A 24569-nucleotide genomic window follows, 5' to 3' on the forward strand; every position below is an offset into this window, starting at 1 on the left:
TCTGCCTGCTGCTGAGGAGTCCCAAGGCACACGTGTCCAAACGTTCCCTTCACACTCCATATTGCAAGTGTCTCTTTTCTCATTAACCATCGTGAGCTGAGTATGGGGGCACTCGCCATCTGCAGGCAAGAGGTGCCTTTGCTGGAAGTTCACAGCACATTCAAACATCAGAAGCTGGCGATCAAATCATCCCCAATCCATTTGCAGGATTTTATGTGGACATCTGCTGTGAATTGATTTGGGTGATCTCCAGCAAACTTGAGAAAAAGGCTCATGAGACACATTTGAGTTTTGGAGAATTGGTTGGTGAAGACACAAAGAGGGGGGAATAAAAAGTAAATTGATAAGAGGATATGTGAGAAATGTTGTTTCTGTGCATGGGGATTTTCTCTGCAGGGTGTCTGAGCGATAATTAGGTTGGCCACAGTAACTCAGGCTGATCAGTACTGAGAGTGAGGCAGTACTGAGAGGCCATTTTATACCAAGGCCCAAATAGAGAAGGGAAGGGGTCAGGATTTATGGGCAGATGTTTGCTTCGAAATTCATCAAAAATACAAACTAAAGCAAAAAAAAAGCTCCCCTATCAAAATGAAAGGAAATGGGCTTTATTTTAAATAAGCAAACTTTCAATGTCTGGTTTAGAAATGTTTATACCCTGTCCACTTAAAAATTGTCTGTCTAAGAAAATCCATGATGATCATGGTCAATAATTAATCTTATCCTGGACTTGCATTGACTGAAGTCAAAGACAGGCAGTCTTTGCAAACAATATCCATTTCTGTTAGGGTTGAAGGAAAAAGCAGCAATTCCTGACACTAGTGTGCCAACTCAAGAGAAGTTCCTATATTTGAGATGATTAGCGGGGCAACTAACTCCATGGAGCAGATTGTATCTCCAATGTCCCCAAATATGAGCTGGGCTCATGTTGCTGATTTTGAAGCGGGTGCAGAATTTCTCGCCTATCCGCAGCCGGATAGATGTGAGCAGCTCCTGCCTCGTGTCCTGAGGCACTGTGCTGCTCCAAATGAAAATTACTTCCTTTACCGCCCGGGAGTTAAGACTGCTGCCTGACCCCAGGAACCTGGTTAAATAAATGTTTTGCAAACAGGTATTAGACGATAACACTGAACATCAAGCTCCAAGCACAGGGCTGGGTTACAGCAGTCGCACAATACGAGACTGTGTAATCAACCATTTAGTAGTCTGTGACTTCTTGACCAGATTCATTTGCGACAGTTCATTTTAGTGTACATTTTGTTCCCTATATTAAAATTTAATTCCCTAGTCTGCATTTATTACCATATATTAAAGACTGAATTTATATCTGTTCAAAAATCAAGTTAAAGCAAGATTTCTCCTTACAAATCTTGCATAGCGTTTTTGGAATTTTTTTTGCATTTTAAATGCAAGTATTGTTTCTCATCCAAATCTTTTTTAGATCCTCCCCGTGCACTGGGGAGTCTGCCGGGACAAGCTCCAGTCTTAATGCTGTCAGGTTTGACTCCAAGCACAGCGTGTGACCCTGGTGCCGCCTCGATAAAGCGCATTTTTATTTCGTACACAACATTGAATCCCAACATGCTAAAGGAGGGTCATCCAATCTTTGGGGTGCTTTCTTACTTCACAGCAGGCGTCCACACGTCGCCCCGGGGAGTTCAGAGTGCAGCCTCGCTAGACCTTGGTCAGATGAACTGGGCAAACCTACCACCTCAGTGAGATTGGCCGTCCCATTGCAGCAGTTGTTTCCAAGAAGGCCAAGTTCAGTCCGGAATGGATCGGGCAACCACGGAGCTCCATCATGAGTCACCCACTGGGGACGTGACTCATACATGGAACGAGTTGGGAGTTGTACAGCAGCCAAAGTCTTGGATAGTTTGGAAGTGAAGCTACACAACAGCAACTCAATCCTTGGTTTCAAGCCGAGTTTGAGAGAAAAAAGCAAGAGGTTTGCCCCCCCCCCCCCCCCCCCCCCGCCCCCCTCGCTCTCTCTGTACAACAGGAACGACTGCTTTATACAACTTCGAGTTTCCTTATTTTGGGTCCAACAAGCCCTGACAATTCCAATCCCAGAGCCAACGCCCAGAACCCAGGGGCAGCACAGTGGTTAGCACGGTTGCTTCACAGCTCCAGGGTCCCAGGTTCGATTCCCTGCTTGGGTCACTGTCTGTGCGGAGTCTGCACCTTCTCCCCGTGTCTGCGTGGGTTTCCTCCGGGTGCTCTGGTTTCCCCCCACAGTCCAAAGATGTGCAGGTTAGGTGGATTGGTATGATAAATAGCCCTTAGTGTCCAAAAAGATTGTGTGGGGTTGCAGGGATGGCGTGGACTAGAGTGGGGTGCTCTTTCCCGGGGCTGGTGCGTACTCGATGGACCGGATGGCCTCCTTCTGCACTAAATTCTATGATTCAACACAGCATTGGAATGAGGTGCCCCCGGTGGAGCCAAAAATCTCAGGGAGGGTGTCTCAAAGACTCCCCTAAAGCACCGTCTTGTGTAGAAAATAAAAATTCCACAGAGCTTCTTGATCAAAGCGTGGCTACTGAGCCTAATCTTAGTCAATGATACCAGTTTGGGGGCAGCACGGTGGCGCAGTGGGTTAGCCCTGCAGCCTCACAGCACCGAGGTCCCAGGTTCAATCCCGGCTCTGGGTCACTGTCTGTGTGGAGTTTGCATATTCTCCCTGTGTTTGCGTGGGTTTCGCCCCCACAACCCAAAAGATGTGCAGGCTAGGTGGATTGGCCACGCTAATTTGCCCCTTAATTGGAAAAAATGAATTGGGTACTGTAAATTTATATGAAAAAAAAGATACCAGTTTGAAAGGAGAATCTTTTTGAAAAATTATTTCTATAGTGCCTGTAACATCCCAAGGAACTTAACAGAAAATGCGCAAAAGTTGACACCATTGCTGGGATGAAGAGGGGTTGGTGTTCACGGCAAGTTTTCTTTATTTGTTTACGGAATTTGGGCGTCGCTGGCTAGGCCCGCATTTGTTGTCCATCACAAGTTGCCCTCGAGAAGGTGGTGGTGAGCTACTTTCTCGAATCAATGCAGTCCCTGCAATATAGGTACACCCACCGTGCTCTTAGGAACTTTACCCAGCGACAGTGAAGGAATGACGATATATGTCCAAGTCAGAATGGTGAGTGGCTTGGATGGGGAACTTCCAGGTGGTGGTGTTCCCAGATATCTGCTGCCCTTGTCCCTTTATAGGTGGTAGCGGTTGTGGGTTTGGGAGGTGCTGCTTCACATCCTGTAGATGGGACACGCTGCTGCCACTGTGCATGGCAGACTAAACAGCAGCTAGCAAATCTGTCAGTCCAGCCAACTCAGGCCCACAGTGCACATCATAAACTTACATTTAAATAGCACCTTTCAATAGAGGATATCTCAAGGTGCATAATCGGAAGAGAGTAGTACTAGAGGAGCTAAGAGACAATTAAAAGCTTAATTTTGAGAAGGTCCTTAAACATCAAGGTTCAGGGAGAGGGGGAAAGGCGGCTGAAGGTTATGCTACCAACAGCTCATTGATGCCATGTAGCCATCATTTCAGTTGCAAAAAGAAAGCACCAAACACAACCACTGCTTTCCTTCCTCTACCTTTGAATAGATTTATGTTGGCTGCCAACACCGCGCGTGCGCACTTGACCACACAGCCGCCATCTTTAATGGGGGCAAGTGCTCGCCATTGTTCGGCATGGCAGCCACTGGCGCGGGGCTTTCAAATCTCCGCGGTACCGAGAATTTAAACCGGGCTTCAATTTTTTACGAGACGTCAAATGAAACTGCGGCCACCACTGGGTGGATCAGAGGCCTCCCCGCCGGGAAAATTGCAGGGAGGCCACGCCTCTCTCGCGGCAGCCTGCCGCGCGACTCAGAAGCTGCGCGAAACTGCTGGAAATTTCAGAGCAGCGCATGTCGCGTTCTGCGCCTGCGTGGGCACAGTGCGCGCGCACTGGCAGGGGACGGTGATTTGCTTCCCCTCTGGGGGGACATTTCCATTGGGGCACCATTTCGCGGATGATTAGGCCGGAGGAGGGGAAGGGGCGTGGGAGGGATAGAACAGGTACACTCCATGTTAAAGATGAGTCCATGTTACAGGTACACTCTATGTTAACGATGAGTCCATGTTTTTATTTATTTATAAATTTAGTGTAGCCAATTATTTTTTTTTCCAATTAAGGGGCAATTTAGCATGACCAATCCACCTATCCTGCACATCTTTGGGTTGTGGAGGCGAAACCCACGGAAACACGGGAAGAATGTGCAAACTCCACACGGACAGTGAACATGAATCAAAATTGGGACTTCGACACCGTGAGGCAGCAATGCTATCCACTGCGCCACCTTGCTGCCCTTAAAGATGACTCCATGCTAGGGTAGCATGGTGGCGCAGTGGTTAGTGCTGCTGCCTCACGGCACCAGGTCCCAGGTTCGATCCCGGCTCTGGGTCACTGTCCGTGTGGAGTTTGCACATTCTCCCCGTGCTTGCGTGGGTTTCACCCCCACAACCCAAAGATGTGCGGGGTAGGTGAATTGGCCACGCTAAATTGCCCCTTAATTGGAACAGAAGAATTGGGTACTCTAAATTTATTTAAAAAAAAGATGACTCCATGTTAAAGGTATACTCCATGGCAAAAAGTGACTCTATGTTAATGGTACACTCCATGGTTCAACATGTATTTACATTATGTATCTCGTATGTTTTATGTTTTTCATGTATGGTGCGATCTGACTGGACTGTATGCAGAACAATACTTTTCACTGTACCTCAGTACACATGACAATACATCTAAATCTAAAGGTGACTCTATGTTAAAGGTACACTCCATGGTTAAAGGTGACCCCATGTTAAAGGTACACCCTCATGTTCAAGGTGCACTCCATGTTAAAGGTGCATCAATGTTTCTCCTCACTGGTACCTACATAGCCCTCAACATTCACTAATCCTGTCATGTGGAGAACCAGAGAACAAAGCACTAATCCTGCCATGGCGAATATGATTCAATTTGTTTCTGAGTAACTAAATTCCTGCCTGACTTGGATTATTCTTGGAGCAGCTGCAGCCAAATCTTAAAACTCCACTCAAGAGTTGCGCTTCTGTACCTCCTCATCTGGATGAGATAAAAGCGCCAGGTGGTGTCTGCCAAGTTGTGTCAGAATGCAGTTGGATGCCTATTGTGTGATGATGGAACAAGAAGTGATACAACCAACAAATTGATCCATCTTTGACATAGTAACTTTTTTTATTTCGTAGAATCCCTACATTGAGGAAGGCAGCCATACATCCCATTGAGTATGCACCGACCCTCCGAAAGAGCACCCTAACCTGGCCCACTCCCCATCCTGTGAACTCTACCTAACCTGTAGGATTTTAAAAATAAATTTAGTGTACCCAATTATTTTTTTCCAATTAAGGGGTAATTTAATATGACCAATTCACTGGCCCTGCACATCTTTGGGTAGTGTGCAGACACAGGGAGAATATGCAAACTCCACAGGAACAGTGACCCGGGGCCGGGATCAAACCCGGGTCCTCCGCGCCACCATGCCACCCAGGGACTTGTAGGTTTTGTGTTGCATTTGTTTTATGGCTTTGCCTCCATTTTATCTATATGTGCTTCTTCGCATTTATATATCCTACACTGTATTCACCAGAATTGCTAACTGACCCTTACTCTTTCTCGGCAGTAATCACACCCATAGTATCAATACTTCACCCGCTTGGGGTCAGTAAACCAGTCAGTCCCTTCCAGTTTGCAATGTCCTCCAATTCATATCAAAGCCCACTTTTCTTAAGTATGGCACCACCTGATCATTGTTTCCTGTTTGACATTCTGGCCCCTCCCACTCTTTTCAAAACCCCTGCACTCTGTACTTTCACCTGCATCTCTCGGTGGGGTTATCTGTAGGGTTGCCAACCCTCCAGGGCTGGTCTGGTGTCGCCAGGAATTGAAGATAAATCTCCAGGACACTGCTGTGTGCAACCCTGGAGAAAAATCATCGGGACATTAGACCATAAGACATAGAAGCAGAAGTAGGCCACTTGGCCCATCGAGGATGCTTCACCTTTCAGTTAAATTGTTTTAAAAACATTTCCCAGATATGAAAATATTGAGAATGAGGAAAAAGGTTGTTTGGCTGATGGGCAGCACGGTAGCACAAGTGGCCTGTACTATGGCTTCACAGCGCCAGGGTCCCAGGTTCGATTCCCCGTTGGGACACTGTCTGTGCAGAGTCTGCACGTTCTCACCGTGTCTGTGTGGGTTTCCTCCGGGTGCTCTGTTTTCTCCCACAGTCCAAAGACGTGCAGGTTAGGTGGATTGGCCATGCTAAATTGCCCTTAGTGTCAAAAAAAGCTTAGGAGGGGTTATTGGGTTACAGGGATAGGGTGGAAGTGAAGGCTTAAGTGGGTCGGTGCAGACTCGATGGGCCGAATGGCCTCCTTCTGCACTGTAAATTCTATGATAGTCCAGCATCATCCAACTGGATGCCTTTTTACTTTCAAATTGCTGCAGGAAGGCAGTGCGGCAGAAGGATGGATGTGTTGGCCGATTGGTGGCTGGTGGTGGGGGAGAGGAGGGCGAGTAATGTGATGAATCTCCCTGGAACACATTTTATCACTCTTGGAAGCTCCAGTTATCCGACGGTTGAGAGCAGACTTAAAATGAGGGGCAGGGGAAAATGAAGGGTTCCAAAACAAACTTCCCCATACCGATATGGTGCCCTTGTACACCACAACACTCATCTCCCCTACAGGTAATTCCTGGGAAAGATATTGTGAACAGGAAGGGCCGTCTGGGGAGTGGAGATGGGGGTGCATCCAGACAATTCCTCTCTAACTTTAGGGCAATCAAACCTACTCACTTTGGTGTTATTAAACGCTGTTGCATGGATTTTTCACCTTCCTCGGCAGGTCCTGTAGCCCTCGAATGAGCACAGAGCCATGGGGGGGGGGGGGGCATTCCTGCTGGAGAGCCAAGAGGAGGATGGGGAAAGTCACCCATTGACTCCCATCAGCCTGCGTCCATTCCAGAAGAATAGCTGTCAGTAATAACTTAAAGTCGCAGATTTAAAACCATGGCCAGACTGTTTAGAAGGGGAGATGAGGAAGCATTTCATTTTTCGATTCAGAAACACTCTAAAAGGCGGTGGAAGTTGATTCCGGAGTTCTGTTTTGTATTAAATGGAGGTGGACAAGGACTTGGGAATGAGGAGTTTACATCGAAAAGCGGCGCGGTGAGACTTGAACACAAATTGGTCTTTTCTTTCACTGTCGCTGGGTCCAATTCCTGGAGCTCCCTCCCTAACGGCATAGTGGGTGTACCTACACCTCAGGGACTGTAGCGGTTCAAGAAGGCAGCGCCCCACCACCTTCTGAAAGCTAATTAAGGATAGGCAATAAATGCTGTGCCTAATCAGCAACCCCTGCATCCCAGGAATTAATTTTAAAGGGCAAAAAAGGAGCTAGCACACCGCGATGGGCCGAACAACCTATTTGCATGCTGTGACGTTCTCTGAATCTCCTGTTCAGGCGACAAGCAATGTTTTTTTTATTGGGGGGGAGGCAGTTTTCCAACTTGTGATGTGTTTTGACTCATCGATCTTGCTGCCATTGGAAAGACTGCACATGGATCATCCCTTCCCCAGTCTCACAGTTATTGTCAAACGATGCCCAGTGCTCATCCCTTCCCTTGGGGAATGAGATCTACAATGAAAGGGGGGGGTTACTCTACAGAGATCACCTCGCTTAATAAAAGCGAGTGGGTGTGGGTGCTGCCGGAAACGGAAAGACTGGCACTATCACATCTGTTATCAGGGTGTCCACACGGTGAGCTCATCTTTTCCACAATAGGCTGTCTTACACACTGGAGATAAGCTTCCTGACTGAAACCTACACTGAAACTGCTTGGAGCATGTCCCAAGTTCCGAGCAATACAATCAGAGACCAGCAGAGGGCCACACTCGGGCTTTTTTAAAAATCCTTCACAAACCTCACAAGGCCTCTGCAAAAAAAAAGCTTGCTTTAAGTTTTAACATCCCAGCAGACAAACTTTGATCGGAAACAATCCCTGCGATATTGGATTTTGAAAAAAAAAATTACCTGTGACTTTATAAAGGAACAATAGTGACGTAAATGGGGATTATTGAGGGGGGGGGGGAGTCCCTAACAGAAAAGCTTGTGGAAAAAGTAGTTTTAAAAACGTTATCCATGTTACAGGAAAGGGGAGAGATGGCTTTCAAACAGTGAAGGAAATGTTTGAATCCAGCTGAGGTGTTTGAATGTTCATTTATTGGTTTGAGGCTGGGGAATGGAAGTCAGAATGAGACGCTAAGGCAGGATTTTTATTGGGGCCGGATGATAATTTTGTAACATTAAAAACCAGTTTGAAAAGCAAACCCGGCACTTTCTGTTTGGCGTCTGCGTTTTTTTTTTAAACTGAATGTCGAGTCCAAGTTACAAAAGGAAAACTTGGGAGATTCCAGACAGATGGATTTTTTTTAAGCTAATGGACAAACAAATAAATAAATAAATGCTGTTCAACTTTTCAGGGGCCACGGTAACAAAAAAAAACTTATGTTTGTTGCACTCGATTGTTCAACTAGCGATAGTTGCATTGCTCAAACTGGCATCTGGGTCAGGCTCTTGTGTCAGGATTCCGGCTCATTCAACCCGAACAATTGTCCTCCCCAAACACCCCTGGAAGGGGGGGACTGGGGGTGAACTAGCCAGGTGTCTGCAGCCGGAGGTGCCAGAGCTCAGTCAGGAAGGAGGTAGTACATAGAGGGAGAGGTGGGCGGCATAGAGATTATAAAATAATAGAGTAAACAAAGCCTTTAGGAGACTGAGTGAAAGATTAGGAACTCTGTTATCCCCATAGAAGCAGATGCACGTTTAAAACATTTTAAAAAGTCTGTCACAAATCCCCCCAAAAATCCTCAAGAGGGACCAGGTTTTACTCTATTTTAAATCCAGTAAAACGTTCACTATTTTATGCTCACCACATTCAAACGCTTTCCCTGGGACTGGGATAACACCATCACCAGTGTACCCATCCTAGGAGGTGGATTTTTTTTTTGGGGGGGGGGGTGTCCCTCCAGTGAAATGTACCTCGATCAAACCCCGAACGTGGAAAAGACACGAGGCAGAATTCAGCTTTTGAACCGCGTTATGTTAAGCGCGGAGCAGCCTTAACCCCACATCTAAGTTCAATACTTCCGTTCTCCCCAAATCCTCAGTATTGCAGAGAGAAGCGGAGATTTTTGTAAAGCCGGACTTTAAACTAAATTTTTTTAAAAACTACTCCGTAACGAAAAGGAAAGGTTCGCAGACAGAGAGAAACAATTCGAATTAAATTAAATCTAAACAAGAGAATTGTGGCATGAGATGGGGGGGGAGGGGGAATTAACATCTTGACGCAAGTTGCAAACTGACATTTAGAGTTTTTTTCACGAAATCTTTCACACAGAAATATAAGTGAAATAGACTTCCCGTTAATACTGCACAACAACTGTGTCCAGGAACTTCGAATCTATGTGAACATGAAGAGGGATCAGGAAAGGAGATTTATTTCTGAAAGCTCTGTTTACGTTGAATGTTCGGGATTCTGGCTTTGTGATTTTAATCTGGGACAGTTTGGGTTTGAGTGAAGTCCCGGGGTTTGGCCCCTCTAAAGCCCTCAGAGGGGGAGGGAGGTAGTGCTCTGATTTTCTCTCTTTTTGGAGCTCAGCTTTGGTTCCCCCCCTGGCCCATCCAGCCCCCCCCCCCCCCCCCCCCTCCTCCCCCCTCTCTCTCTCTCTCTCTCACACACACACACACACACAGATCCCTCTCCCCCTCGGGGATCCGGGGCTCGGTGAAGTTCAGGCCGGTCCCCCCACCCCACCGACTCGGTCCCTCCACCCCCGACCGCTGCTCCAAGTCCTCATAGCCCCCCCCCCCCCCCGCCCCCCAAACTAGGTTAGGAATCCACCGGGAGCCAAGCGGGGAGTCAGCAGCCCCTCTCCTGCCGCCTCTCACCGTCTGCAGTGAGTGGGACCTGGGCAGTTCCCCCCCCCCCACAGCATTGAGGGGTGGAGTGGGGGCTCGTTCTGAACCAGATTCTTAAAAACGAATGACATTTGCTCCACAGTGAACTTACCCTGTCTAGTGTTGGGATCTCCCTTATTAAAGAGTGGTGGGGGTCTCCTTTCTATATAGAGAGGTCATTTCTACTGAAGGGGGAGGGGTTGAGCACATCAGGAGCACAGGGCTCTCCAGATTCAAAGGACAAACATTTGGAATAAATAGGTCAGAGCCGCCTGTTTGATGGGATGTTAGTTTCAGTCGGGGCACTCCTGGATGTATCTGAGCGGGAAAAGGCTGTCTCACAGTCGGTGGGGCACTTTGCATTTTAAGCCCCCTGCCCATCCCGCACTGCTTTTCCTTGGGTTCTCAGGCAGCCCGGCCCGTTTGCCAGAGTTTGTCATGTTTTATAACAGGGCCAGTGCCAACCGGGGTGGAAACCCCTGAATCAACAGTGCCACCCCCTCAATCAACAGTGCCACCCTCTGAATCAACAGTGGCACCCTCTGAATCAACAGTGCCACCCTCTGAATCAACAGTGCCACCCTCTGAATCAACAGTGCCCCCCCGAAACAACAGTGGCACCCTCTGAATCAACAGTGTCACCCTCTGAATCAACAGTGGCATCCTCTGAATCAACAGTGGTACCCCCTGAATCAACAGTGGCACCCTCTGAATCAACAGTGCCACCCTCTGAATCAACAGTGCCACCCTCTGAATCAACAGTGGCACCCTCTGAATCAACAGTGGCACCCTCTGAATCAACAGTGGCACCCTCTGAATCAACAGTGCCAACCTCTAAATCAACAGTGGCACCCTCTGAATCAACAGTGGCACCCCCTGAATCAACAGTGGCACCCTCTGAATCAAAAGTGCCACCCTCTGAATCAACAGTGGTCCCCCTGAACCAACAGTGGCACCCTCTGAACCAACAGTGGCACCCTCTAAATCAACAGTGCCACCCTCTGAATCAACAGTGCCACCCTCTGAATCAACAGTGCCACCCTCTGAATCAACAGTGGCACCCCCTGAATCAACAGTGCCACCCTCTGAATCAACAGTGCCACCCTCTGAATCAACAGTGCCACCCTCTGAATCAACAGTGGCACCCCCTGAATCAACAGTGGCACCCTTTAAATCAACAGTGCCACCCTCTGAATCAACAGTGCCACCCTCTGAATCAACAGTGGCACCCCCTGAATCAACAGTGCCACCCTCTGAATCAACAGTGCCACCCTCTGAATCAACAGTGGCACCCTCTGAATCAGCAGTGGCACCTTGCCCCTGAATCAACAGTGGCACCCTCTGAACCAACAATGGTACCCTCTGAATCAACAGTGGCACCCTCTGAATCAACAGTGCCACCCCTGAACCAACAGTGGCACCTTGCCCCTGAACCAACAGTGGCACCCTCTGAATCAACAGTGCCACCCTCTGAATCAACAGTGCCACCCCTGAATCAACAGTGGCACCTTGCCCCTGAATCAACAGTGGCACCCTCTGAACCAACAGTGGCACCCCCAAATCAACAGTGCCACCCTCTGAATCAACAGTGGCACCCTCTGAACCAACAGTGGCACTCTCTAAATCAACAGTGGCACCCTCTGAATCAACAGTGCCACCCTCTGAATCAACAGTGCCACCCCGAAACAACAGTGGCACCTTCTGAATCAACAGTGCCACCATCTGAATCAACAGTGGCACCCCCTGAATCAACAGTGCCACCCCTGAACCAACAGTGGCACCCCCAAATCAACAGTGCCACCCTCTGAATCAACAGTGGCACCCTCTGAACCAACAGTGGCACTCTCTAAATCAACAGTGCCACCCTCTGAATCAACAGTGGCACCCTCTGAACCAACAGTGACACTCTCTAAATCAACAGTGGCACCCTCTGAATCAACAGTGCCACCCTCTGAATCAACAGTGCCACCCTCTGAATCAACAGTGCCACCCCGAAACAACAGTGGCACCCCCTGAATCAACAGTGCCACCCCTGAACCAACAGTGGCACCCTCTAAATCAACAGTGGCACCCTCTGAACCAACAGTGGCACCTTGCCCCTGAATCAACAGTGGCACCCTCCGAACCAACAGTGGCACCCTCTAAATCAACAGTGCCACCCTCTGAATCAACAGTGCCACCCTCTGAATCAACAGTGGCACCCCCTGAATCAACAGTGCCACCCTCTGAATCAACAGTGCCCCCCCGAAACAACAGTGGCACCCTCTGAATCAACAGTGCCCCCCCGAAACAACAGTGCCACCATCTGACTCAACAGTGACACCTTGCCCCTGAATCCACAGTGGCACCCTCTGAATCAACAGTGCCACCCTCTGAATCAACAGTGCCACCCTCTGAATCAACAGTGCCACCCTCTGAATTAACTTTACAAAACCTGAATGGGCACAGCAGCTTCAGGCTGTTTGGAGAGTCCATGAGATGCCAATGGGGGAAGGTGGTGGTGGTGGGGGGGGGCGCCATTTCAGAGCAAAGGAGTTCCCAGAGGGAGTTACCTAGGCCACATGTACGGACCTCCTCCAGCCTGGGTGACCAGGTATCACTGACAAACTCCTATTTCTCAGCTAGCCTGGGGTAAATTGAATGGAGGACTAAGAACAATTTAATGGACATGACATCCCCTCATTTCACATCTTAGGGTCAAACATATGTAAACGATCATATTCGAAATGAGGGATAGAGGGTGGAACATTTCCCCCTCCTGGTAACATTGCTGACATTAGGCACTCTGGGGTCTGGAGGAAAACGCTGCCCCATCCAGCATTCACAGACAACATCGGGTTAGGTGCAGTGTGAAGATTCCTGTGCACTGCCCCAATCTCACAGGAAGAAAGATCAGCCGAATGCACCAGCCGAGTCTCTGCACCACCTTGCGAGGTCGCCCCTCAACACTGAACTATCTGGAGTTGTGTTCCCGGGCCCCACACCCACCAGCATCGGGTTCAGATCAGGCAGCAAGGCGAGCAGACATGTTCGCCCTGGAAAGCAGACCCGGACCTAAAGCCAAGCGCCAGAAACTGGAGAGATTCCCCCCCTCCTACCCCCTCCCCACAATTCAATGCCAATGTTAGCTGCTTTCACAGTTCAATAAACAATGGGATGAGTTCCACCTGTCAGAACCAGTTAATATTCTCCAGTCGCCAAAATTAAACAAATGACAAAGATTAATGGTAACATGGTGGCTGTAAAATAACACCCTGGCTGACAGGGATCTGCAACACGGAAAATTCCTTATTTAAAGTCAAACATGCACAAATCTGTTCTACTTCGCGAAGTTAACGCTCTTAAGTTTAGACGAACATTGCACTCAGTTTAAACATAATTCAGATTTGACTTTTTATCAATCCCCCCCCCCCCCCCCTCACTGAGGATGCGGGGTTTTGCTGTTATTTAGGTGCCGAGTAGCTATTCGGCATGAGTGTGCCTCAATATAGAGGAGGCAACAGTAGAAAGCACCCCCCTCTCCCAATGGGCACCCCCCCCCCCCCCCCCCGGCTCTCCAGCAGTGCTCTGGAGTGGGGACCCTATTCTGAAGCCCTATTCGAAAGAGTGATTGCAGCTTTACTACTGAGGGGCCGGGTTTGACCTACTGTGTCTCGAACTGGGGCTGGATTCCCAATCGGATCGCTCACTCTCTGTGGGAGTTAAAACCCCAACAAGTTTCACAACTTGGGGTGGGGGGGATCTAATCTCAAGTTTAATGTGGGAGACTTTATCCCCACATTATCTGTACTGACTGTAACTGGTTACTGATGGGGCCCATGGACTCAGGGGGTGAAAACATTTCCAGCTCCCACTGCTGCAGAATCAGTCGATACATTTCAAATTCGGTTACCTCCCCCAGCGATGGTTCCCGAAGCTCCTGGCTCTTTATTGGAAGAAATGGTCCCCCCCCTCCCCCCGCCCCGTTCGTGTGGAGCAAAGTCAGACGGGATCTTTATTTTTTTTGTTGCCTTTCTCAATCGCGGTGTCCCTGGCTCCTTTGGAACTCCCGATAAACAACTCTCTGGATGTCAGCGCCAAGTGTGTGCGTGCGGGATATGTGAACAGAAAAGGGATTAAGAATCCTTGGACCTGAAGGAGGTGGTTCTGTAATTCGCTGAAGGGGGGGGTCTGGTATCCCCATCCCTGGCTATTCCACAATGTTGGAAAATGTTGTGGGAGCTGGGATGCCCCTGCTGGAACTGACCGGAGTGTGCCAACATACCAAGGAGGCCACTCGGCCCCTCGAGCCTGCCCTGCCATTCGACCGAGGATAGGAGCAGGAGGAGGCCATTCAGCCCTTCGAGCCTGCTCTGCCATTCATTCTGATCATCCAACTTTCTCCCGCCTTCCCCCTCAATACCCTTTGATCACCTTCACCCCTGTATATCTAACTGCTTCTTGAAAACACAGTGTTTTGGCCTCAACTACTTTCTGTGGCAGCCAATTGCACAGGCTCACCACTCTCTGGGTGAAGACATTTCTCCTCATCTCTGTCCTAAATGGTCCACCTCCCAAATCCTCAGACCCCCACCCTGGGCAGATGGCTGACTTGACCTGAACCTCAACCCCACATTCCTGCCTTGTTCACCAGAATCTATCCACCTCTGCCTCAAACACAGTCAAAGGCTTAGCTTCCACCTCCTTCTGAGGAAGAGAGTTCCAACCACTCGGGATCAGAGAGAAATAATTTCTCCTTCAATGGCGAAGAGTTGGACTTGGCGGTCAGGACAGTAACTTTTGGAAACTGACACTGGGATCACTGCCAGAGGAGACACAACAGGGCGAGCAGAGAGAGAGCGAGAGGAGGCGGGCAAACTGGCAATGTGACCCTACCTGGGTTGTCGGAGAAAAGTACTTGACTGTCTTTTGGTGAGAGGGCGCTGAGTGAGTGAGTTCCTCCCGGAGACGCATCAACGTGGATCAGCCGAGTATTTGAATTTGAAGTCCTTTTCTGATCCTGGGGGTGGTGGAGGGGGGAATTTGGAGAGATAGATTACTGCCTTGTGTAATCCAGAAGGACTGTCAACATTTAGAACAAGGAGTCGCCAGCCTAACAACGCCGCGTTTAACTGGAACACACCTTCCTCTGCAGCCCATCTGGCGAGTGTTTCCTCCCGATGTGCAGTGGGTGGCGCTAAGAGTTACTGGAGACCAAGAGAGTCAGTCTGTGGTGTTACCAATCCCTGATGTGAAAGCAACACCCACCCCTTTACTCACCCCCTCCAAGGCTGTGTACAATCTGAATGGGTCTGTCAGAGGAGGGCAGATTATTAAAAGTGAGCCAGCTGCAAGGAGCGGAAACGAGTCCTGGAAGAAATGCCAGGTCCCCGGGAGCAGTCCTGATCTTCACCGCTGGAATGTGCACTAGAGCCGGCCGCTTTGATATCAGCTCCGGGCCTTAATCCCCATCACCGCCTTAATGCAGCCTCCCCATTGCATGTCAGCCAGAGACTTAATAGCTTTAACATTTCTCAACTTGGCCTTTACAGGAAGAACCGTTGCTTAACGACCGAGTTCCCACCCCTACCCCCCAAAAAACAAGTTAGCTCCGACCAACGCACGTTCACCCTCTTGTAGCAATTGCGATAAAACAAATAACAGCAGGAATGCGAAATCCCTTCCTTTGCAAATCAAGTTTTGTGTTCAAGTAGAAATTAGTGCTGGGATAATGGAAACATTGTATATTTCAGCAGGACAGGCAACTGTAAATCAGGAGTTAGATACATAGTGAAGATACCTTTACCCCGACCCCCATCAAACACTTTCCAAATCAGATATCTTGTCAGATTCCAGAGGTTTTAAAGACTATCATACTCTTGAAGAGAAAGATGTTTGCCAGGGCACTATCTCTCCTCTGCTAAAACAGGTGAACTGATCATTTTAAACAGTAACAATTTACGTTCAGATAACACCGCTAACGTGAGGACATGCCCTGGGGGCGGTCCAACAACAGCTGTACACCAAACCAGCCGAGCTGCAAACGAGAGCTCAGGAGAGGTGGTTTAAGCAAAGAAATGGGCCTTGAGGATCTTTTTGCAGGGGGGAGAGAGGTGTCCACACGTAAAAGATTATAGAGACGGAGTTAAAGCCGGCAACGAAAGTTGCTGAATGCTTTGCTACGAATGGCTAGGCGAAGGGAAAGGGGAGGCAGAAAAACCCTTTCCTGGAGGAAAGGCTGTTCAGTGGACGGGGATTTTGCAATTGGAGGAGATTGCAGAGAAAGGGTGGTGGAAAGATTTGATGAATCGGACGGTTTTTTTTTTGGGGGGGGGGGCGGTTACCTAGTGCAGGGGTAGCAAGGACAGATTGATGGACACCAGGGATTCCAGGCGGGACGGAATGTGTGTGGAAGAGGTTGTGGTGGCATTAGACAGGGTGCAGAGGCGATTCACTAGGGTGGTATCTGGGCTGGAGGGTTTCCGCTATGAAGAGAGGCTGGTTAGACTGGGGTTGTTCTCCTTGGGGGAGGGGGGGGGGCATGATTGAGATGTACAAAATTATGAGGGACATAAATAGGGTACATAGAAAGACATTTCCCCCTCAGTTGAGGGGTCAATAACCAGGGGGCATAGATTCAAGGCAAGGGACAGGAGATTTACTGGGGATTTGAGGAAAAGCTTTGGGTAGTTGGAATCTGGAACTCACTGCCTGAAAGGGTGGTATAGGCGAGAACTCTCACCAAATTTAAGAAGCATTTAGAGAGCTTGAAATGCCATAGCATATCAGACTATGGACTAAGCACTAGAAAAGGGGATTCAAATAGGTAGGTGTTTGATGGTTGGCGCAGATATGATGGGCCAAAGGGCCTCTTTCTGTGCTGTAAAACTCAATGACTAAGAGATAGAGACAGGAAGCTGGGGATATTGGAGTTGTTAAGTCTAGAGATGACACTGGCAGTGGAAGAGATGGGTGGTGAAGATGGGGCAATGGCGTTCAGGCGGTCATAAGTGTTTTTTCAGTGAGGGATGAGTGTGGCGTCTTGAAGCTCAAACGTGGGTTGAGCCAGACTCTTGAGATTATGAACCACATGCCTCACCTGGGAGAATGGGCAAATAAAGGGGTGGAGTCAAGGGCAGAGGTCAACTTTGAACTTGTAACGTTGAGCTGGAGAAAGTTATGACTTATCCAAGATACTGCCAAGACTGGAAGTGTAATACCATGGAGATAATATGGAGAATGTTAGGAAAATAAAGGGATTTATATATATATATATTGGTAAACATTAGAATTATGGTATACTTTTAAGTGGGTTTAATTTAATGTTTCTGTGCCTGTAAGGATAAAACCTATAGTTAGATTAATGCTGGACTGGATTGGATTGGATTTGTTTATTGTCACGTGTACCAAGGCACAGTGAAAAGTATTGTTCTGCGTACAGTTCAGACAGATCATTCCATACATGAAAAGAAAATACATAGGGCAAACATAAAATACATAGACACAGGCCTTGGGTGAAGCATATAGGAGTGTAGTACTACTCAGTAGAGAAGATGTGTGAAGAGATCATCAGATCAGTCCATAAGAGAGTCGTTTAGGAGTCTGGTAACAGCAGGGAAGAAGCTGTTTTTGAATCTGTTAGTGTGTGTTCTCAGACTTTTGTATCTCCTGCCCAATGGAAGAAGTTGGAAGAGTGAATAAGCTGGGTGGGAGGGGTCTTTGATTATGCTGCCCACTTTCCCAAGGCAGCGTGAGGTGTAGATGGAGTCAATGGATGGGAGGCAGGTTCGTGTGATGGACTGGGCAGTTTTCATGACTTTCTGTAGTTTCTTACGGTCTTGGGCCAAGCAGTTGCCATACCAGGCTGTGATGCAGCCAGATAGATGCAGCTTTCTATGGTGCATCTGTAAAAGTTGGTAAGAGTCAATGTGGACATGCTGAATTTCCTCAGTTTCCTGAGAAAGTATAGGTGCTGTTGTGCTTTCTTAGTCATAGTTTCAACGTGGGTGGACCAGGAGATTGTTGGTGATATGCACACCTATGAATTTGAAGCTATCAACCATCTCGACCTCGGCCCCATTGATACAGACAGGGATGTGTACGATACTTTTCTTCCTGAAGTCAATGACCACCTCTTTAGTTTTGCTGACATTGAGGGAGAGATTGTTGTCATTACAACACTCCACTAGATTCTGATTCATCGTTGTCGAGATCCGACTCACTATGGTTGTGTCATCAGCAAACCTGTAGACGGAGTTGGAGCCAAATTTTGCCACACATTCATGTGTGTATAGGGAGTATAGTAGGGGGCTAATTACGCAGCTTTGCGGGGCCCCGGTATTAAGGACTCTTGTGGAGGAGGTGTTGTTGGTTATCCTTACTGATTGTGGTCTATGGATCAGAAAGTCGAGGATCCAGTTGCAGAGTGAGGAGCCAAGTTCTAGGTTTTGGACAAAGGTGCTTGACTGTGATTCTATTGTGCTTAACGAATGTTACAACATGAATTGTAAATAAACTGGCAGTGGTTGCTTAGCAACTGGGGTCTTGTAAGGTAGATAAGCTTTAAAGTTTTAGTTTCATTAATTTGATTGCAGTTGGAGATAGTGAGGGAAAGGGCAGCACGGTAGCACAAGTGGATAACACCGTGGCTTCACAGCGCCAGGGTCCCAGGTTCGATTCCCCGCTGGGCCACTGTCTGTGCGGAGTCTGCACGTTCTCCCCATGTCTGCGTGGGTTTCCTCCGGGTGCTCCGGTTTCCTCCCACCGTCCAAAGACGTGCAGGTTACATGGATTGGCCATGATAAATTGCCCTTAGTGACCAAAAAGATTAGGAGGGGTTATTGGGTTACGGGGATAGGGTGGAAGCGAGGGCTTAAGTGGGTTGGTGCAGACTCGATAGGCTGAATGTTCTATGTTTGTTCTAAAAGGCAGTTCTCACAGCTCTGCTAGAAGTAACTGGTTTTAGAAGGCTAAAGAGGGAACATCTCTCAGTCTTGCTAGAGAAAAGCCAGACTATGGAGCAATGATAAAGAAAAAAATATGCCAGAAACCTAAAGTCCAGCTAATGAAGGAAACTAGAGAAATGAAGAGAAGTTTCCAACAAGTCTGGAATTAATCGAACAGGAAACTGGGAACCAAAACAGATAACTGTTCAGTAAAGTCAGAGTTGAAAAGGCATTGGATCGTGAGAGGCCAGAAAGCTATCTGCAGTAATGTGAGAAATTACTAGTTTGGGAGACATTATTTGAAATAATTGAGGAAATTGCTAGCTGGACCTCAGAGTTTGTGTAAAGTCTTTATGACAAAGGAAAAGTAAAACCTTGATGGAAGTGGTGGAGAGAAAGCATAATTTAAAAGAAGATTTGAAAGTGTGATTTTTGAAAGCAGAATTTTTAATCACTCGTGTGGAAGCCGGTGTTTAGTGAGGCAAGGTGGATCATGGTATAAGAGTAATCTGGGGGGATTTTGAGGAGAAATCCACAGACATTCACTTGGGTTCAGAGAGAAATGTCTTTTACCGGTCATCTTGTGTGCTTAAAAGGGACTTTTGTGTGTTAATGAGACCATTGTAGCTTAAGGTGTGCCTTATAATCAGTGTTCATCTTCATATCTGTGTGCAATTTTTTAGATAATGGGGGAGTATGTATCATAATTCAATTTGCTCCAGTTTTTCTTCTACTTTTTTTCTCTGAAAACTGTAGATAAACAAACATGGAACCCTCAGCTGGCGAAATAGGCAAAAGTATGAATGGCGAAAATGTAAATGACGGGTCCATCCTGTACGTGATTCACTGATATTTCTGAGATGATCAATGAAGCACTCTTAGCAGTATATAAACTTGAAGGCTTTTTCATGCAATATGTTTTAGATATCTTTGAAATATGTCCATTAAAACAGCCAGCACAGACAAAAAGTACACATGAACATTAGACGAGGGCAGATTTTGGCTAAACAGTGGTGCCCTCCACATTCAAATAGGCTTCCCAATTTAAAAAAGGCAAGTTACTGGGCCAACACTCATAGAACCAGCTTTCAAAAAAGGAGGAATTCAGAAGATAAGAAATAGGAACTGGACTAAGCCATTCGACACCCGATGCTGAGAGAGGCGGGGAAGGAGGACCACCTCCTCATGAACCTGCTCCTGGCCAAACGTGCCATTTACAAGTCCAGACAGCAGGCAACCTAGGGGGTCATCCAATTTGACTGTCTGTCCCTCTAACATAGAGAGGGAGCATACAATGTCTACCAGCACAATCAAGGTCTTCCGTGCCTGGTGGGCACTGCGGGGGGGCCTGATTGACCCTCCTAATCACGTTTTGGTTTAAAGTTTGATTTGTGATTTGCTTTTTTGTTTAATGCAGTATCCCTTTAAGGGCTGCCTCTTTTATTTGTCCCTTGGTTCAGTTGATTTAGTTTAACTGGTTAATCGTTGATTTTAAAACAGGAGTAAGCCATTCAGTATCTTGAGCCTGGTCTGCCATTCAATAAGATCACAGCTGATCTGATTGTGGCTATATTTTCACTGTCTGTCCCCACATAACCCTCGATTCCCTTGTTAATCAAAAATCTGTTGAACTCAGTGTAGAATATATTCATGGCATCGTGTCTACTGCTCACGAGGGGAGAGGATTCCAAACAATAACAACCCAGAAGAGAAGGAATTCTTCCTCATACCAGATCAGTAGATAAAGAGAATTTGTTCCAATTCGTAAAAGGGTCAAGAATGAGAGAGAACAGATTGATAATGATTTGCAAAAGAAGCAAATGCAATGAGAAAAATCTTTTTCACGAGGCGCTCGAATCTGGAATGCACTGCCTGGAAGCGTGCTGGAGGCAGGTTCAATCCCGGCGTTAGATGGTTATTTGAATATAAACAATGTGCAGGGGTACTGGGAAAAGGCAGGGGAATGGCACCACGTCATAATGCTCACCTGGAGAGCCAATGCAGACACAATGGCCCAAATGGCCTCCTTCTGCGCGGTAACAATTCTGTGATTCTATCTCTGTGTTAAATGGGAGACCCCTTATTTTTATATGGAAAAGAGAAGGGATATATTCAGATGATACTTTTGGCTCGTCAGCATTATTTTACTTGGAAAAAATGTACACATCAATTATTCATTTAATTTTACATCAAGATGCTGTAAACTGAACATTGTCAGTTTTCTGCTGCATATCTACTGGAAGTCTCCCTCCTTTCATGCATTGACTATGGGCAGACCCCCAAAACCTGTCACTTGAGAAGGTGTTGACAGGAGGTAGTTTAGTGGTGAAGCTGTTCTGCAAACACTAATACTACTTCAGGAGCTGGGAGAATCTGAAAGTCACAGTTGGATATATCTGTACAGCTTTATTTCAGTACAGGCTGTACCAGACTCCTTGAAGTCACTGTGTATGGATAATAGTATCGATTTATTTCTTTAAGAAGTTACTCAGTCACCAATAAACATACAATATAAAAAATGTTATCCGTCATTCATGCAGAAATCTCCAGCCAACATTTGCCTGATCTCTGAACATGAAATGGGCAGAGTTCCAAAACCTACATATGCTAAAATAAAATCCAATTTACTGAAGCAACTCTATTGACAGTTTTAAAAATCAATTACTTTCAAACCATGGATTATTAAAAGTGATTAAGAGCCTTGAGTGTTATTTTTGTGCAGGGTAATAGGTCAGAGCCCAGGAATCAGTATGGAAAGTTTTCACTCACTCATATTCTGAGTGTCTAGAAAATCCTATTTCCAATCAATTTATTGCAGCATATTCCACTGCAGATATGGTACACCAACTCCTTATTTCTAACAAATGTAAGGGATAGGCTATGATTAATAATTACAATCATTTGGAAGTTATTAGCTTTTGATAGAAAACAGAAAAACTATGTTAATGACCTCAAGGAAATAGGCAGACGACGAGGGGGCAGTTAGTGCTGCCATTGACCGTTTAGACGCTTGTCCCAAATAACAAATAAAACTGCCCCAATTGATCAGCTGGCAGAATTTACATATGACTGGAGAGAAAATACAGGAATGAGATTTGGGAAAATAGCATTCGTGAACATCTATATATAATGTCTAAAGAGATGCTTTGCAACAAAATCACATTCCCATTGGTACTCTTTAAAAAAAATTTAGAGTATCCAATTCATTTTTTCCAATTAAGGGGCAATTTAGCGTGGCCAATCCACCTACCCTGCACATCTTTGGGTTGTGGGGGTGAAACCCACGCAAACACGGGGAGAATGTGCAAACTCCACACGGACAGTGACCCAGAGCCGGGATCGAACCTGGGACCTCGGCGCCGTGAGGCACAGGGCTAACCCACTGCGTCACCGTGCTGCCCAGTGTGCGATGGACACTTAACAATTGTTAGAATTGCAATATTTGGGCGACAGTGGTGAGCACTGCCGCCTAACGGCGCTGAGGACCGGGTTCAAACTTGGCCCCGGGCCACTGGCTGTGTGGAGGCTGCACATACTCTCCGTGTCTGAGTGGGTGTCACCCCACAACCCAAAAAGATGTGCAGGGTAGGTGGATTGGCCATGATAAATTGCCCCTTAATGAAAGAAAAATGAATTGGGTACTCAATTTAAAAATAAAAAAAGCTATATTTAAGGCAATTAAAGATTAAGTTGCATATCATAGAATCTCCATAGTGCAGGAGGCCATTCGGCCCATTGAGTCTGCACCAACCCTTTGAAAGAGCCTACAGACCCACTCCTCCGCCCTATCCCAACAATTCCACCTAGGGGCAATTTAGCATAGCCAATCCACCTAATCTGCACATCTTTGGACTGTGGGCGGAACCCAGAACACCCGGAGGAAACCCACGCGGATACAGGAAGAATGTGCAAACTCCACACAGTATCCAGGGGTCGAAATCGAACCCGGGTCCCTGGCACTGAGGAACAGTGCTAACCACTGTGCCATCCTTCTAAAAAAATACATGATTGGAAGCTTAATTATGAATACATACGTAAGGATCTACAATGACATTTGCTGACAATTGGGTGGACGATCTAAATGTACAATGCATTATTCTACTGCTGAAGTACAGCGGTGTCCCTTGAAGACCATAAGGTCTAATTGTTATACCTATCGAGGGTCTTTTGAGGCCAATTAATCTTGGGCAGATCTTGTGTAATTTTCACCCCCTTCATTTTGGGATATGGTGACACAGGCGAGGCCATGTTTATTGCTCAATCCTCGTTGCCTATAATGGTGGGATTTGAACTACTTGTCTCCACCATGCCAGTTTAAGGTTATAACCACAACACTACCCTATCTCAGTTAGAAGGCTTACGGAGAAATTACTATTTAATTCTTTTGTTTTAATCTTTGGAGATATCTATGTACTTAACATTTGAAGGTCACAATTCAAGATGTTTTACAAAGCTTTTTATTTGAAAATATTGAGGGACGGACAGACTTGTCCAGTAGCTTGAATAAGACCATAAGAAATAAAACAACAAAGTACAGAATCAAAAGACAATGAATTCAGTCATAATTCTAAGCACCCATTGATTTTGTTGCTAGTTTCTCCCATCCTGACTCCCCATGGGTACAATTCCATTAATATTAATAGCTGGGACAGCACGGTGGCACAGTGGCTAGCACTGCTGCCTCATGGCGCCGACGTACCAGGTTCAATCCCGGCTCTGGGTCAATGTCCATGTGCAGGCTAGGTGGATTGGCCATGCTAAATTGCCCCTTAATTGGAAAAATGAATTGGGTACTCTAAATTTAAAATTTTTAAAAAATTAATGTTAATAGTTATCGGCTTATTCACTTTAGTGGCCGATATTGAGCTGCAATCCTAAATATGGAGTGTTAGCAAGCTATTCCACTTTGCAGAGCATCACAGCGGAGATGAACTCTGACCTCAGTGGCGCATGCATATTCTCATAGTGAGCTGAAGTAGAAATGCAAGATTATTTTTCCTCTTCTTTACCCAATTGCGGTACAGAAAGCACAGCCTTGCTGAGATTAGCCAACCCAGCACAGAGTGGAATCTGGATCTCCAAGTGGCGATTACCACCCTCGGCAATGTTGGTAGCTCATCAAGGAAATATTGATCATGTTTGGTAAACGTAACTATTGGGATGGTGCATTTCCAGATTGTAAACATGGATCAGTCAGAGGGTCTAAGAAATCAATATCATTGCTCCAGGAAGCACGAGACATCCCCAAAATGCGCCTCTGAAAAAGGTGCCTGAAAGGCAGGCAGTTCTAAAATAGCACAACACCTTAGCCTGAAAACACCCTTTAAAATTTACAGTAATTAGATATGTATTAGGCATAGCATACAACAGACTTTGAGGGGCAGCACTGTGGCACAGTGGGTTAGCCCTGCAGCCTCACAGCGCTGAGGTCCCAGGTTCGATCCCGGCTCTGGGTCACTGTCCGTGTGGAGTTTGCACATTTTCCCCATGTTTGCGTGGGTTTCACCCCCACAACCCAAAGATGTGCAGGGTAGGTGGATTGGCCACGTTACATTGCCCCTTAATTGGAAAAAATTAATTGGGTATTGTAAATTTTTAAAAAAACAGACTTTGAGACAGAG

The 24569-nt window shown here is 46.8% G+C and overlaps 1 protein-coding gene across 3 annotated transcripts in view; it reads right to left on the minus strand.

The window, feature by feature from the left end:
* Positions 1 to 15274, minus strand: part of nbl1 (NBL1, DAN family BMP antagonist) — a 43708-nt gene extending 28434 nt beyond the window's left edge. Inside the window, exons 1-2 of one of the 3 annotated variants that reach the window (XM_072478255.1) lie at positions 15147 to 15274; positions 14900 to 15023 (exon numbers count right to left, since the gene is read on the minus strand). The gene's annotated coding sequence lies outside the window, so the exon portion shown is untranslated. The other 2 variants (XM_072478254.1, XM_072478258.1) reach the window with 2 other exon arrangements.
* Between the last annotated feature and the right edge of the window lie 9295 nt (positions 15275 to 24569).

The sequence above is a fragment of the Scyliorhinus torazame genome, chromosome 16 (assembly GCF_047496885.1).
Source record: "Scyliorhinus torazame isolate Kashiwa2021f chromosome 16, sScyTor2.1, whole genome shotgun sequence".
NCBI lineage: Eukaryota > Metazoa > Chordata > Chondrichthyes > Carcharhiniformes > Scyliorhinidae > Scyliorhinus > Scyliorhinus torazame.